Raw genomic sequence first — 14046 nt, 5'->3', positions numbered from 1 at the left:
GATTTGAATTGGCAAGATACTACACATAATTCCTGAAAATAGTGCCATGTTCATTGAGGACATATTGAGACAACATAAAAGGTCATTATGTCTGGTGTAGTCCAACATATCATATAAGTTGAGTCCTACAAATTAACAAAAAAACTGAATGCTCGGACCCTAACTTGTAACTAGTACCCATCTACTTTGAAGCTTTTTAATTTACTTAATAGGATAAAACTTAACACTATGTACAACCAAAATAAAACGTCCTAACGCAACAATTTTTTTAATTTCAAAAAAATTTTGCACTTGGACCTTCCAAACATTCCCAAAAAATTTGTTAAGTCCATTATGTTAGCGACACCTCACAAACGAACCTTCCCATCATCGCCACTGTGCCTTTGTTACCACTCCTTGTCCGACCGCTTCAACCTCCTCTCCTGTTATCACATATGGATGAAAATGGAATAAGAAGCCATCATCTCATAATAGGGATGTTGCCCACCCTTCCATATTATGTGTTTTATATACTAAACCACAGTGGTAATGGTAGGGAAAGTGTCAGTAGGTGCAGGGTCAGTCTCTGTGTTGGTGCTAAACCAGTGGCCAAAATACCGAGTCAACTCAATGAACTCGTAACTAATGCTCTTGCTAACACCCATTTAAGCACAAAACAGTACCTTATCCAATTGAGTTTGCTAACCTTTACTGGACTTCTGTAATAGAATACAAATGTCTATTGCAAAATGGACATGCAGAATGTAAGTGCAAATGAGTAGTATGTCTGAAATAAGAGTGAACATCAACATATAAGAAAAGAAGGAAATACAGTAGTCCATATAACACCAAAATTGCAGACACTAATCTAGCATTATTAAAGACTAAGCAGCACAACTTCACCACCAGAACAAGAATTTGAGTTACACAGAAAACAGGTTGTATGTTCTGTTCACAAAGACAAAGATCACATAGTTAATCTAAGTCCATCCAATTACGCAGGAGGTCTTTAGATGGGTTTCCTTGCAAAGCCATTCTCCAAAAGCCCATGCTAAATTTTGGATGAAATTTGTTTTTCTGAAACAATCGCCACCATTGACAGCAATGACGTAAGCATGCACACCTTTTATTGCATTAATTAGAATGGGTTAATCTATATGTGGGTGAATAAAAGTGCCTGCAATCTTACGTGTGCTATTTCCTAATTTTTGAAAGGTTGCAACACCTTCTATCCCCCGCTCAAGATAAATGTTCAATATAGAATGATGAAAGACTTGAAGGAAGAATCGAATTGAAAATATTCCTATGCCAGAGAAAAATTTATAAATATTTCCTAATCTGGGGAGACAGGAGCAAAAGATGTGTTATTAATTTTTCTTTTTCATTTTTTTTTTTTTGTATTTTGGATTTGGGTACATGACCAGGGAGAATGTTTTATCTCAAGTAAAAGGTAGCAAATCCGTAAAATAGTAAGCAATAGCATTATCACGGGTGATTCTGAAACATTTCCTATTAGGTTATATGGTAAAGACCAGTACATGACATTTCATGTGGAAGAAGCCCATGGACGACAGAATGTACCCATTAAAAACATAGAAATGAGTTTTATATGTACATCAAGAACTATTGAACCCTCTAATAGGAACACTGAGTCAATCAAGTACTTAGAAAATGTGAGAACTGGGAAGAGATATTAATGGAGTAACCTATGGGTTAATTGCTCCACCAGACACAACCGAAGAAGTAACGTATATTGTCATTGGTAATACAAATTTTAGTTACCCATTTGTAAGTAACCAATGCTTCTAGACAACCATAATCCCTTTTATATGGGGAAAAGTTGAGTTGAAAACAAATGAGGCCGCAAATCAAAGGATAAGATTAAAAAAACTTGATTCATAACAGGAAGAAAGAGCGACAAACCATTTTCACCTGCTTAGCCTACAATCACTGCAACGAATCAGCGTAATATGAATACACCAAACACACTGATTCTCTCATCCTAGTTATTATCATATGCTGAGCCTTCAATTTTTGATTTGTCAGCCAACCCGGGTCTGTTTATCTTTCTGCTTCTCATTTATCTCAGCAATAGTTCATTTGTTTCACCAGTTTTTTTGATGATTCGATTCAGTAGTAACATTATAAGTAATGTGTTGGAGTTGTTTGATTCAGTTAGGGTTTGTGAAGTTATATTGTTTAGTATCATCTACGGAATGGAATTCATGTGAGTTGGGACAATTCGGGTAGAACAAGGCATGAAGCTCCATTTAAGAATTATTAAGATTCATAATAGCCTACTTGTAGATGTAATAGTTAGAATTCCTTCGATTAGTAGGAATCTGTGAGGGAGTCAAATATCCAAATTTGGTGTTCGTATGATCAATCAGGTAATGATCATTCTTCACAGTCATTCTATTAGTTCACTAGAAACCACAAAGAACCCCAGGTGGTTTTTCACCAATCTGAAAATATTATCATTCATCATTAAAGATACATCTATTAAACAATTAATGGCTTTACTAGATTTTCTTTGTTAATGTGGATAGTGAGTTTGCTGTTACGCGGAGCTAGGAATGTTTAGTACTCAATATCTGCCTTTAATAATTGCATCTTAACAGCAACCTAATAATATAATGATTGCAGTCTTTCAGTATTGGACCTTTAAATTTCTGCTTAATTTTTCCCCCTTCTACTTTTACGTATGCCCTATATTATGCGGAAGAAAAAGAACTAAAGCATTCAACAACCTTCCTTTGCCTACATTTCTAACAATCTTTGTCTTTTTAACCTTATTTTTTTTCTTTTCATTTCCCTTTATTTCACTCTTAATGTACATATGGGTCTATGTATATAACGGAATTTGATATTCAATCAGGCGTCAAAGTTTTCCCTCTAGTTCTGTCTTGGCAAGTAGTATAATTTTGCCTCTTACTGAAGCTATATATAATCTCTTCATCTTCATTTCCATTTCCATTGCAAAGGTGGGAAATTTTTCCAACCGTAAGACATTGTTGCTTCACTATTAAAACCATATGATTCTACTTACTGCATGAATGTTGCTTCTACTTAATCATGTTATATCTATGAGATCATATGACAGTGCGATCATATATATGTTGGCTCCTAGGTGTTTCTCTCTTCCACTACCCAGACCTGCTTCGTCTTATCCTCATCAGCATTACCACAAAAACAAAATTACCGGAAAAATGGCATTTCATGTCAGAGATTCTGTGAAAATTTACGGGATGGACGATGGATTCGAAGGTTCCTATTATGCAGCTAAGGTTCTTTCACTGGTTTCTCAGCAAGTCCTGGTGGAATATAAGACATTGTTAACCAATGATGAGTCTGGTTGGCTGATAGAGATGGTACCTTACAGTCAAGTTAGGCCACGTCCACCTGAAATTAATCCATCTCAGTTCCGTCCCAATGATGAAGTTGATGCTTACAATAACGATGGGTGGTGGGTAGGGAAGATCACAATGATAGAGGAATCAACATATTACGTACCATATGAAGGCGAGGGCAGCACAAGTGCAGATGACGATTCGAATTCTGATTATGAGGTAAGTGTTGCGTATTCATATACGTATTTGTGATAGTAGAAGTAGAATCAATGATGGAAATAGTTTGCTTAGGCCATCATGACTTTACCATGCCGATCACTGACCAACAATCTCCTTTTAAATTATTTTGTTTTAGATCTAGTATTCAAATGGGTTTTCCCTTCATTCCTCTTTTTAATTTTGTTCGCTTTAGCCTAGTTAAGGTCCTCACAAACTTTTCCATATTGACAAATGGAACATCCCCACCATATGAATGGATATCCCCCCCCCCCCCCCCCCCCTCAACGAACTATGGTCCTCTGAAATAGCTTTGATTTCAGGTGAGGCATAAACCGCAACTAGATCCTCTTTCTTCTTCTTGTCATTCTCATTCAACTGTGGAAAGTTTACGAATCTTTGACATTTTGAGATTTTAGACTTAAAGAGTAATGTCCCATTTGTAGATGCTAAACTTTCCGGGTAAACAATTGAAAAAGAAAATTTATTTAAAAAAAAAAACCACAAAAAAACACGCAATTGCAATGCAGAGAGATGCATATAGCGAAATAGTGAGAGTATTACCAATTTGTCACTATAACCAGCAGTGAGATTGGTATTTCACTATCACAGGGACCACACTTATGTCATCCGTGCTGAATCTGTCCCTATAAAATCGCTCACGGTATCTTATTGCCCAATATGAGCTAGAGATGATCATGTGAGTAGATTCAACTAATTTCTTTTGCAGAGATTGTAGAAAGCAATACCCATCAGCTTCAGATATTCATAAAACCCATGATGGTTGTCCTAAAAAGGATTTGAAAGAAAATGCTTCATACATTACCACGGAAGCGGATGTACAAGTAAGAAGGACTAAAAGGGACTTGAGTGCATCTACGGCATGGATTAGTTCTCATAATATCATCGGTAAAATTTAAATTTGGTGTTTATGTGTAGGGATGATCAAGCGTTGTTGACCCTGAACCGACTTTCTATGTTGTGACACCAATATTAAAAACAAGAGAAAATTACATTGCCACTCCTGAACTTTGGTCCTTATTCAACGCCACCCCTAGACTTTTCGAAACGTCAAAGCCACCTCCTAAAAATTCAAAAAATTTCAAATCGGTCCTTGCCATTGGCCGACCGTATTAAGTGAATGAAAATCTGTTAGGTTTTTTATAATATACCCAAAACACCCCCACCTATTGTGAGAGGACAATATTTCCCTCCCTTTCATTTCTTCTTCTAAACCCATCTCCCTCTCACTCCTCACTCACTCAAATAGGGTCAAACAAGAAGAAGAAGAAGACGGTAACCTGCAACTCGTTCGTGCCCTCTGACGTACGATTCTCAAGTAGAAAGCTAACCGGCTTGCGAATGTCTTCCCTCCGGCTTGCGAACCTCTTCCCTCCAACGTGCGAACCTCTCCCCTTTGGCGTACAAACCCCTCCCAAAGTATGTAGGGTTCGGCTTCTTCTTCTTGGACATTTGGGGTTCTTCTTCCTTGATTAATCTAGGGTTTACATCCTGTGGAATACTGGAGATGGAGATTTTTTATTTTTCAGTTCGGATTGATTAAGTAGTGTAAATCTCTAGAAAATGATGATGAGATTTCACAGCACAAAGAATCATTCCACGATTGGGGTGATGATCTTGCGATATGTGCCCATATGTTGAGATTTTGACCTCATTTTTTTGTATATTTCGATTTGATTTGGCGATTGTTGTTGTTAAATGATTCAAAAAATGAAGGAGCTTATTGAATCATTGAATTGAATTCTCTGGATCTGCCTAATCTGTATTTTTTATTCACATGGACATATTTAAATCCAATATTGGTAGGTAGTTTTGAAAATCTTTTGGAAGTGAGAGGCTCTGTAAGAGGAATCCATATGAGGGTAGATTATTCACATATGAGGGTAGATTATGAAACTATTGATCATTTTTGGAAAAAAAAAATAAAAAAGAGTTAAAAAAGATCAGTTGTTTATGTTAAGTTTGGATTAAGCAGATTATTTTGTTATACGAAAATATATATGGAAAAAATAGGTGATATTTGAAAGATCCTATGATTAGGTTCTCTGTATTATGAATTGCTATGATTGGTCCTTGATTTTGATTTGGAAATTTCTTTTTTAGATATATAAATGCTTTGACTTGTGTATTATCTGAAATGTTTGATGAAGAGTTTACCATTCTAATGATTTAGCTTGTTCGGGAATGCATTTAGTTTCTCTTCTTAGTTGTCAGTTCCTAATTTCATTCCCAACCTCTACCATGACAAAGATAACTTATTTGGCAACTTGTGATCCTGAAAGGTCATTCCACATATTGTATTGATGAGTATTAAGTACTGTAACTGATTTTCTCTGTTTTCACATTTGATTTTTTTATAGCAATGAATGTTAAGTGTGCTATTGAATACCATTGGAGTGGGAAGACTGTAGTTAAAATTGTTGATCCAGACTTATATAGCTACTTGAACATGGTGTATGACATCTACAATAAAGTCATCACACATGTGCCTATGGGTCACAATGTAGTTTTCAAAGTGAAGTGTATACTACCAAACAATGAGATAAGGGAGGTAACAGATGATCCATCAGTGTTTGAGTTGTTTGGTTTGCATAGTTGTGATATGATAAATATATATGCGGATGACATTGTTCACAGCAAGTTTACAACTGATGAATTTATAGTTAACTGGTTCCCTAGCAGTCTGGTTAATGATAGAGATGGTGAACTTGATGATGAACCTGCTAGACAATGTCAACAGCCTCTACAACCATATGGTGCTGGTCTTGGTCATGGTCAGAGCAAGGGAAAAATTACTGTATGTAGGGCTACTACTTATGCTAATAGTAGTGAAAGTGGAAGTGCTACTGCTTGTGCTACAACTACTGCTAGGGGAGGTAAAGGTACCAAGACCATTGCAAGGTGTGTGAGCACTGCTACTTTTAGTGGAAGAGTTAGTAGCAAAAGTGAAGCTACTGGTAAGAGACTGAGAGTGTCTAATGAGGTTGTCAGGGCTATTAGCAATAGCAATATATGTTCGAATGACTCTATTGTTGGATCTGATGAAGATTGGAAAATTGGCAGCGAAGATGAGTGGGATGATGAAAGTGAAAGAGAAGATGGTCAAAATGACAGTGAATCTACAGAGGATGATGGGTATGGGAAAAATGCTGAGGATTTAATTTATGATGACCTATCTGGATATGAATCTGAAGAGTATTATGGTAAATTTGGTGAATAAACTTATGTGGGTGAAGGTGGTAAGGTGAAGATAGCTGAAGGTTATGTGTATGGAAGTATGCACCATTTCAGGGAGGCTTTGAGAGAGTATATACTACAAGAGGGGTTTGATATTATCAGACTGAAAAATGAACAAACTAGAGTTACAGTTATATGCAGAGCACCAAATTGTTCTTGGAGATTACATGTTTCACCAATATCAGATGGTATCACCTACATGGTAAAGACATATAACCCAGTTCATACATGTATTAAGGCAACCAAGAACAAGTCTGCTACATCTAGATGGATAGCAATGAAACTTCTTCAACGGCTGAAGGTTCAACCAGAAATGAAAATAGAGACCATGACTGATCACATGCAGAAAACATATGGTCTTCAGTTCCACTACACCAAGCTATAAAGGGCACGCAGGATTGCCCTAGAGATTGATAAAGGAAGTCATTCCACGTCATATGCAAAATTACCTGCTTATGCTAGGTTGGTACTTCAGAAGGATGTTGGGAGTATTTTTAAGCTCCAGTTTGAGATCAGGAACCGTATGTCAGATAATCTAATTTTTAAAAGATTGTTTATCTGTTTTGATGCTTGCAAGAAAGGTTTCTTGAGAGGATGTAGATCGTTCATTGGTCTTGATGGCCGCCACCTCAAGGGCCGATATGGAGGGGTTCTGTAGAGTGTAATATCTGTTGATGGGAACAACAGTATTTTTCCTATTGCATATGGTGTAGTTGAAGTTGAGTGTAAGGATAGCTGGATGTGATTTCTGGATAATTTATGAGATGCTCTACTCGATGACAGTGATAATATGTCACTCACATTCATGTTAGATAGACAGAAGGTACACTTTTCTTTCTCTTTTTTCCTTGTTTTTCTTTTTTATATGTATTTTCAATTACTCATTTTCATGTTCTAACATTTTCCATATGTGTTGTGTAGGAGCTGTCAAATGTGATTTCCACAATCTTCCCTTATGCTCACCAAAGAATCTACAATAGGCATCTATATCAAAACCTGAAGGCAAAGCACCCTAGTATGCTATTGAGACTATATTTTTGGGCTACCTCACAAACTTCAACTGAACCTCAGTTTCAAAAGGAAATGAATAGCATCAAGGAGATTAAGGAGAAGGCATACTTGTATTTGAATGAAAACCCACCGAAGATGTGGTCAAGGCATGCCTCTGATGTAGGAGCAAGGAGTGATCATATCACGAACAATATGACTAAGTCATTTAATCACTGGGTTGGAGACTTAAGGAGCAAACCCATTCTCACATTGATTGATCACCTAAGGGTGAAAATAATGGGTAGGCTACATAGAAGGTATGAGAAGGCAACTATGTGGGAGGGTAAAGTAACACCAAGGGTTATGGTGAAGTTGAACAAGGTTTAGCAAGAAGCAAGGCATTGTAGGTGTCAATCGGCAGGTGAAGGTCAATTTGAGGTCTTAGATAAATTTGAAAACAGATTTGTGATTAATCTAAACCATTACAGATGTGATTGTAGAGTTTGGGAAAGCACTGGTATACCTTATCTCCATGTTGCAGCTTCTATATCATACATAAGGGGAAAGTTGGTCAACTATTGTGATCCATTTTTCAGTATTGGAAAATACTTGGATACATACAAAGAGATTATCCATCCACCTCCAGATCTGGCAGAGTTAAAGGATGATGCTCCTAATGAGAGAGTACTACCACCAAATCTGAAGAGGTTACCAGGTAGACCTCACAAAATCAGAAAAAGAGAAGCAGAGGAAGCACTTCCTTCAGATTTCAGGAAGAGATCATCATCAATTAGGTGTGACATCTGCAAGAAGGAAGGACACAATAGGAGGACATGCCCGAGGGCTGGAGATGCTGAGTCGGATGGATGTACTAGTAAAAAGAAGAATATGAAGGTAAATGCAACTCACTTTATTTATTTAGTTGAAACTTATTTAATAAATATCTCATACTTATTTTTTGTTGTGTAGAAGAAACATAAAGGAGAGAGTCAAGATGAGATCAGCACATCTCAATGAATGACTAGATCACAAGTATCTATGGCTAGCACAGTTGGGTGTTTACAGGACAAGGTATTGACCAAACAGAAGATCAATCGAGCAAAGAAGACAACAAGGGAGAGAGAGAAGAAATGAAGCACAAGCAATCTGGATGTTTTAATTTAGAACAAGAAAACAATGTTGTATTAAGTTACTTTTTCTGAGTTTAAGACAATTGGGTGTTTCCTTATGGTTTTGGATGTTTTTGACGGATTTTTTTTTTTAAGAACTATTTCTATCTCACACTAGACATGGTTATATGGAATATGTTATGAACAGGAATTTGAACAGGTAGTCAAGGATATGTTTTGGATGTTTCTTTATGGTATAGGTTGTGATGAAATATGTTGGTTTTAGGTGTGTAATGTTATAGGTATTTAATTAAGATATTTTCCATTTAATATTAGACATGGGATGTCAATTTGGCATGAGAAATTCACATTATCAATTTGGAATTATTTATTTACAAGTATTAAATGTCATTTTATAACTAAAATGCTACCGTTTACAATCAAAATGCGGCCGTTTATTTTAGGAACTCATCACAATGCTGGCCCTCTCTCCATCAAAATGCTACCCATTCAATTTGAGGGTCATGATTAACCAACAACTTAGTAATAAGAACAGTGAGAATGAACGATTTCATTTAGTTCAGATTCTTACATACTCGACACAACTTCACTATTAAACATTGTAAAATCATTTTTTAACACATAACACTAAACACACCACCACAAGCACACCAATTACAATTTTCCTCTTTCCATACGCGTTCTCTAAATTCTTAATTCTTTTCTTCAAGGCACGAATCTCTTCTTTCATCAGTTAACGTTGGATTCTTTCACCAACAACTGCTTCTGAATTAGTTGTAGGGGTGGCAAAAGTCTTAGTGCAACTATAGGTTCACACCATAAGAAGAATCGACATCCTCTTGGTGCTTCAGGGCAGCAGTAGTACAACATATTTGGGTTCGAACTAGACTCTGAAATTCGCATCAATGCCCTTTTGGGTTCAGGACATTTGCATCTAACATTCACAAACCTTAACCCACTTTGGTTGCTGTCATTAAAACTCGTGGTAGACATTGGTTATCTACAAATTAAACATGGTCAAAGTGGATTACAATTACTTAGCATCCAGAGTATGAGAAATGCTCAAAATATAGACCTAGAACTCAAACACAGGGAACACAAATCATAGATCTAGAATAGAGAAAACACTGAAAAAAGTCAAAATACTGCCCGTTTATGGCCAAATGTCAATCACACCGAGCTATAAGACAACTCATAAAAATTATAGCAATAGAAGATATAGGCGAACAATCTAAAAGAAGGGGGTGAAGAAAAAATATATAGTAGTATCCATTCCATGTAAGATCTTGAAGACAAATCCCTTTGAAATTGGTCATCTTCCACAATTAACATTGAGAATTTTTTTATCATACTTTCAAAACCATGCAAATGCCAAATAGTGTGCTCTCAAATCCCAATTTTTAAGCCCGAAGACACCAACATAAACCCAACTCTCTCCTTCGAGTCCAGTTCCATTAAGAAATACTGAAAAATGAAATAACCAAACCCTAGATTAACCAAGGAAGAAAAACCCTAAATGCCCAAGAAGAAGAAGCCAAACCCTACATACCTTGGGAGAGATTCGCACGCCAGTCAGCTTTCTACCTAAGAATCACACGCCGGAGGGCACAATCGAGTTGCAGGTTATTGTCTTCTTCTTCTTGTTGTTCAACCCCTATTTGAGTGAGTGAGGAGTGAGAAGGAGATGGGTTTAGAAGAAGAAATGAAAGGGAGGGCAATATTGTCCTCTCACAATAGGTGGGAGTGTTTTGGGTATATTGTAAAAAAACTAACAGATTTTCATTCACTTAACGCGGTCGGCTAACGACAGGGACCGATTTGGAATTTTTTAAATTTTTAGAGGATGGCTTTGACTTTTCGAAAAGTCCAAAGGGTGGCGTTGAATAAGGACCAAAGGTCAAGGGGTGGCAATATAATTTTTTCTAAAAACAAAAGAAAGAAAGAAAATAATGGAAATGGCGCATACACCATTCCCATTATTCTTACATAAATGACCATCCATGTTTTCACTATCCTTCAACAATATAGTGCAAGTGCGCAACATCATTTCCTACCTGCTCATTGCTCACCTCCATATAAATCGGTTATACACTCAAACTCTATATTTACTACATGTTCAGTGTGACGCATAATGTGTTTAATTGTTCATTTCTTACACACTAAGCTCATTCAATTATCATATACCGGAATTCATGCAAAGCCTCATATAGTCATATGTACCTAGTCCTAATGCAGCAACTGAGCCTATCACCAGCATGGGATCCCTTCACATAAATTTTTAATGACTAATAGTAACATGCTTTTTTTACTGACTATCATACGTAACGTCAAAATAACATACTGAATTTAACATAACGAAAGATACATAATTCGTAATGAGGCAAGCCACAAAGTAGTTACACTTGACATCTGTGTGAAATTGAACCAAGATTTTCACTACTACTATGGTTCCACATCCCTTCCAACACTACCATGTTATTTAACACTTTACGAAACTTCTACTTGTAAATATAACATTGGGTAAGATAAGGGATAACTTTTTCCTGTTTTGGAGATATTTTTTCCCATTTTTTAAACATTATGGCCAATGATAGATTCTTTATCCCTATCTAACTCACAACTAGTTATAGCATACATCTCCTGATGGAATATCAAGGACCATTGATCCTTCCACATTTCTCCACACCCTTCCCCCTCATATGTCCATTTACCATACTATCTCAAATCACTCTTGGAATCCATATTTCCATACCACAGCCTTGTACCAAAACAACCTTTGATTACTTCAACCAAAAATACAATGCGGACTTGTGTTAACATCAAAAAATTTGTCTCATTAAAAAAAAGACAGCGCAATTTCAATTCATTTATATAAACCATCACAATTATGGCCTACAATAAAGATGAGAGCACAAAAGTCATCTACATAAGATACTCATTTATTAACGGGTGATTTATCATGCAATACATACATGTATCAGTGGGGAATATAATACCCAATAATGATTCCAACAGATACATAAAACAAGACATGAATCAGGGAGAGATCATCCCGCACCCAACAAGTTTAGGGGGTTTATCTGCTTCGGAATGACACACTTCCAGAGATCTACGGCCCTTCCCCAAAGATTCAGTGACTTTATTGAAGTAATTCCCTTATGAACATCTCTGTTTCCTGCAATTGTTGTTTCTTGATTGGAAATCATGCCAATCACGTTCTGCTTCATGTAAAGTATGATAAGACTTAAATGTCGCTCCTCGATACCCGGTCACTTGGGCGCTGCATTCTGCCCAAGTCTGATATATTCCTTGGTTGTGACCCTCATATACAACATAAACTTTCCTACGCATCTTCTACTCCCACCCTATAAAAATATAAGGTCATCATTGTTAATCATTTCACATACATATATCACAACAACATAGAAGACTAATAGTCGCCGGTGGGTTACTTTGTTAAAATCCTCACTCAACTCCTTACAGAAAAATTACATCTACCAACCATCCACAACAACGCTAACTTGTTAACGAATGCAGTGTAATATATAGGATCCTCTCAATCCATCCCATGAAACTTCTTCAATGGGATTTATAGAATCTGAAATTTAACATGCTAATAAACATACCCTCATCTTCAATTCATAACATATATATTAAAGATGAATTGAAAAAACAATATGCTGCAGTCAATATCAGAATTTTCCTACGCACATTTTTGGTTTTGTCCATTACAGTTTTATTGCATTTACGAATTGGTAATAGGTTGCTAAATCATTTACGGTGCTTTATATGACCAGTGTGACAAAACTACTTCTCTACTATGCACTAACCCCTTTTATCGACACACCAATTTACGAATGTCCTCATTTTCGACATGCTTAATAACTCTCAAGAATGCCCTCTCTTTTCAAATGAGTGACAAAACACACATTTAAGCAACATTTAACTTCCCTTCCTCGACTGCTGCTAATTTATAGACTTAATCAAGTTCATGTTCTATCATCTACTACTCCAACATACAAAAATTTTATGTGGAATTCAGCTCTCATCTCTACTGCTATTTCACCTACAGATGCCACATCCCCACGTAGCGTTACATATTCAACCGGGGAGGTCGCGGTATCTGTTCATCAACAGACCACGCCTGCTAAATTTATTACTATTTAACCAACCACATTTCACAAATATGTGACGGAAAAGTATGTCAAACAAGCATTGGCAGATCAGACCAGGTTCAAGAGTCAAGCATTTTCCAACCTTAAATGGTGGACAGCATTGTCAATAAATGCATCACAACTCTCAGGTTTCACAAATTATGATTCAATGAACATTGCATATTGATTCCAGGTTTATATTTTTACTCGGACTTTAGGTCTATCTTAATTATAGTCAACAATCATGGGAAACTATCACATTTACAATTTTCCCCTTTTTTCACTCATCAAAAGTCCAACAATAGTCCTACCCACATAAATTTTCCTATTCCTACTGTTCTTCAAGACTTCACAAAGATAAAAAATTTCATAACAACATTTCGTTTCACTTGAAAACATAGGATCTCCTGAATTTTGTGGAAAATCTATCATGCTAATGCACCTCAAAAACATAGGATTCCTTTAATCAATGGTAAATTTCTCACAAAAACGTTATTGTGAGAAAAATAGTAATTAACATACCAACAAATCAATGTAAGTTAATGAAAAAAAAAAAAAATGCAAACATTTGGGACTAGATCAGCCTATGGGACTTCCTCTTACGCTTAACAAGAATTAAGCAATTGATGCCAGTGGCTCCTTTCAATGGCAGATGGCAGTAACATACAACATCACACTGCCTAGGTTTCAGAAGCATCAGTTAACACTGATTGGAATTGAGACAATACCATGTTCCTCGTCCACTATCACACAACAAACAGCTCTGGGCAAGGATTAAAGTATCGGTATCGGTCGCCGTATCGATCGATCAAAATTAAGATACGTATCGGAGGGTATCGTATCATATCGGAGATACACTAAGATACGCTAAAGATACACACATAAATGGATAGGAAACATTTTTTTAAACACTTTTGCATAAAGAATTTGTTAAAAAAAGCTATTGATAACATGTATTATGCATAAACA

The 14046-nt window shown here is 36.3% G+C and overlaps 1 long non-coding RNA gene across 1 annotated transcript in view; it reads right to left on the bottom strand.

The window, feature by feature from the left end:
- Positions 1–9551: 9551 nt before the first annotated feature.
- LOC122088430 overlaps positions 9552–14046 on the bottom strand; it is a 6907-nt gene continuing 2412 nt past the window's right edge. Inside the window, exon 3 of the long non-coding RNA XR_006143060.1 lies at positions 9552–9923. This is a non-coding gene — a long non-coding RNA (uncharacterized LOC122088430). The remainder of the gene's footprint in view (positions 9924–14046) is intronic.

Source organism: Macadamia integrifolia, chromosome 2 (assembly GCF_013358625.1).
Source record: "Macadamia integrifolia cultivar HAES 741 chromosome 2, SCU_Mint_v3, whole genome shotgun sequence".
Classification (NCBI taxonomy): Eukaryota; Viridiplantae; Streptophyta; class Magnoliopsida; order Proteales; family Proteaceae; genus Macadamia; species Macadamia integrifolia.
The sequence above is the reverse complement of the archived record's forward strand: the minus strand, read 5'-3'. Positions and strand labels throughout refer to the sequence as shown.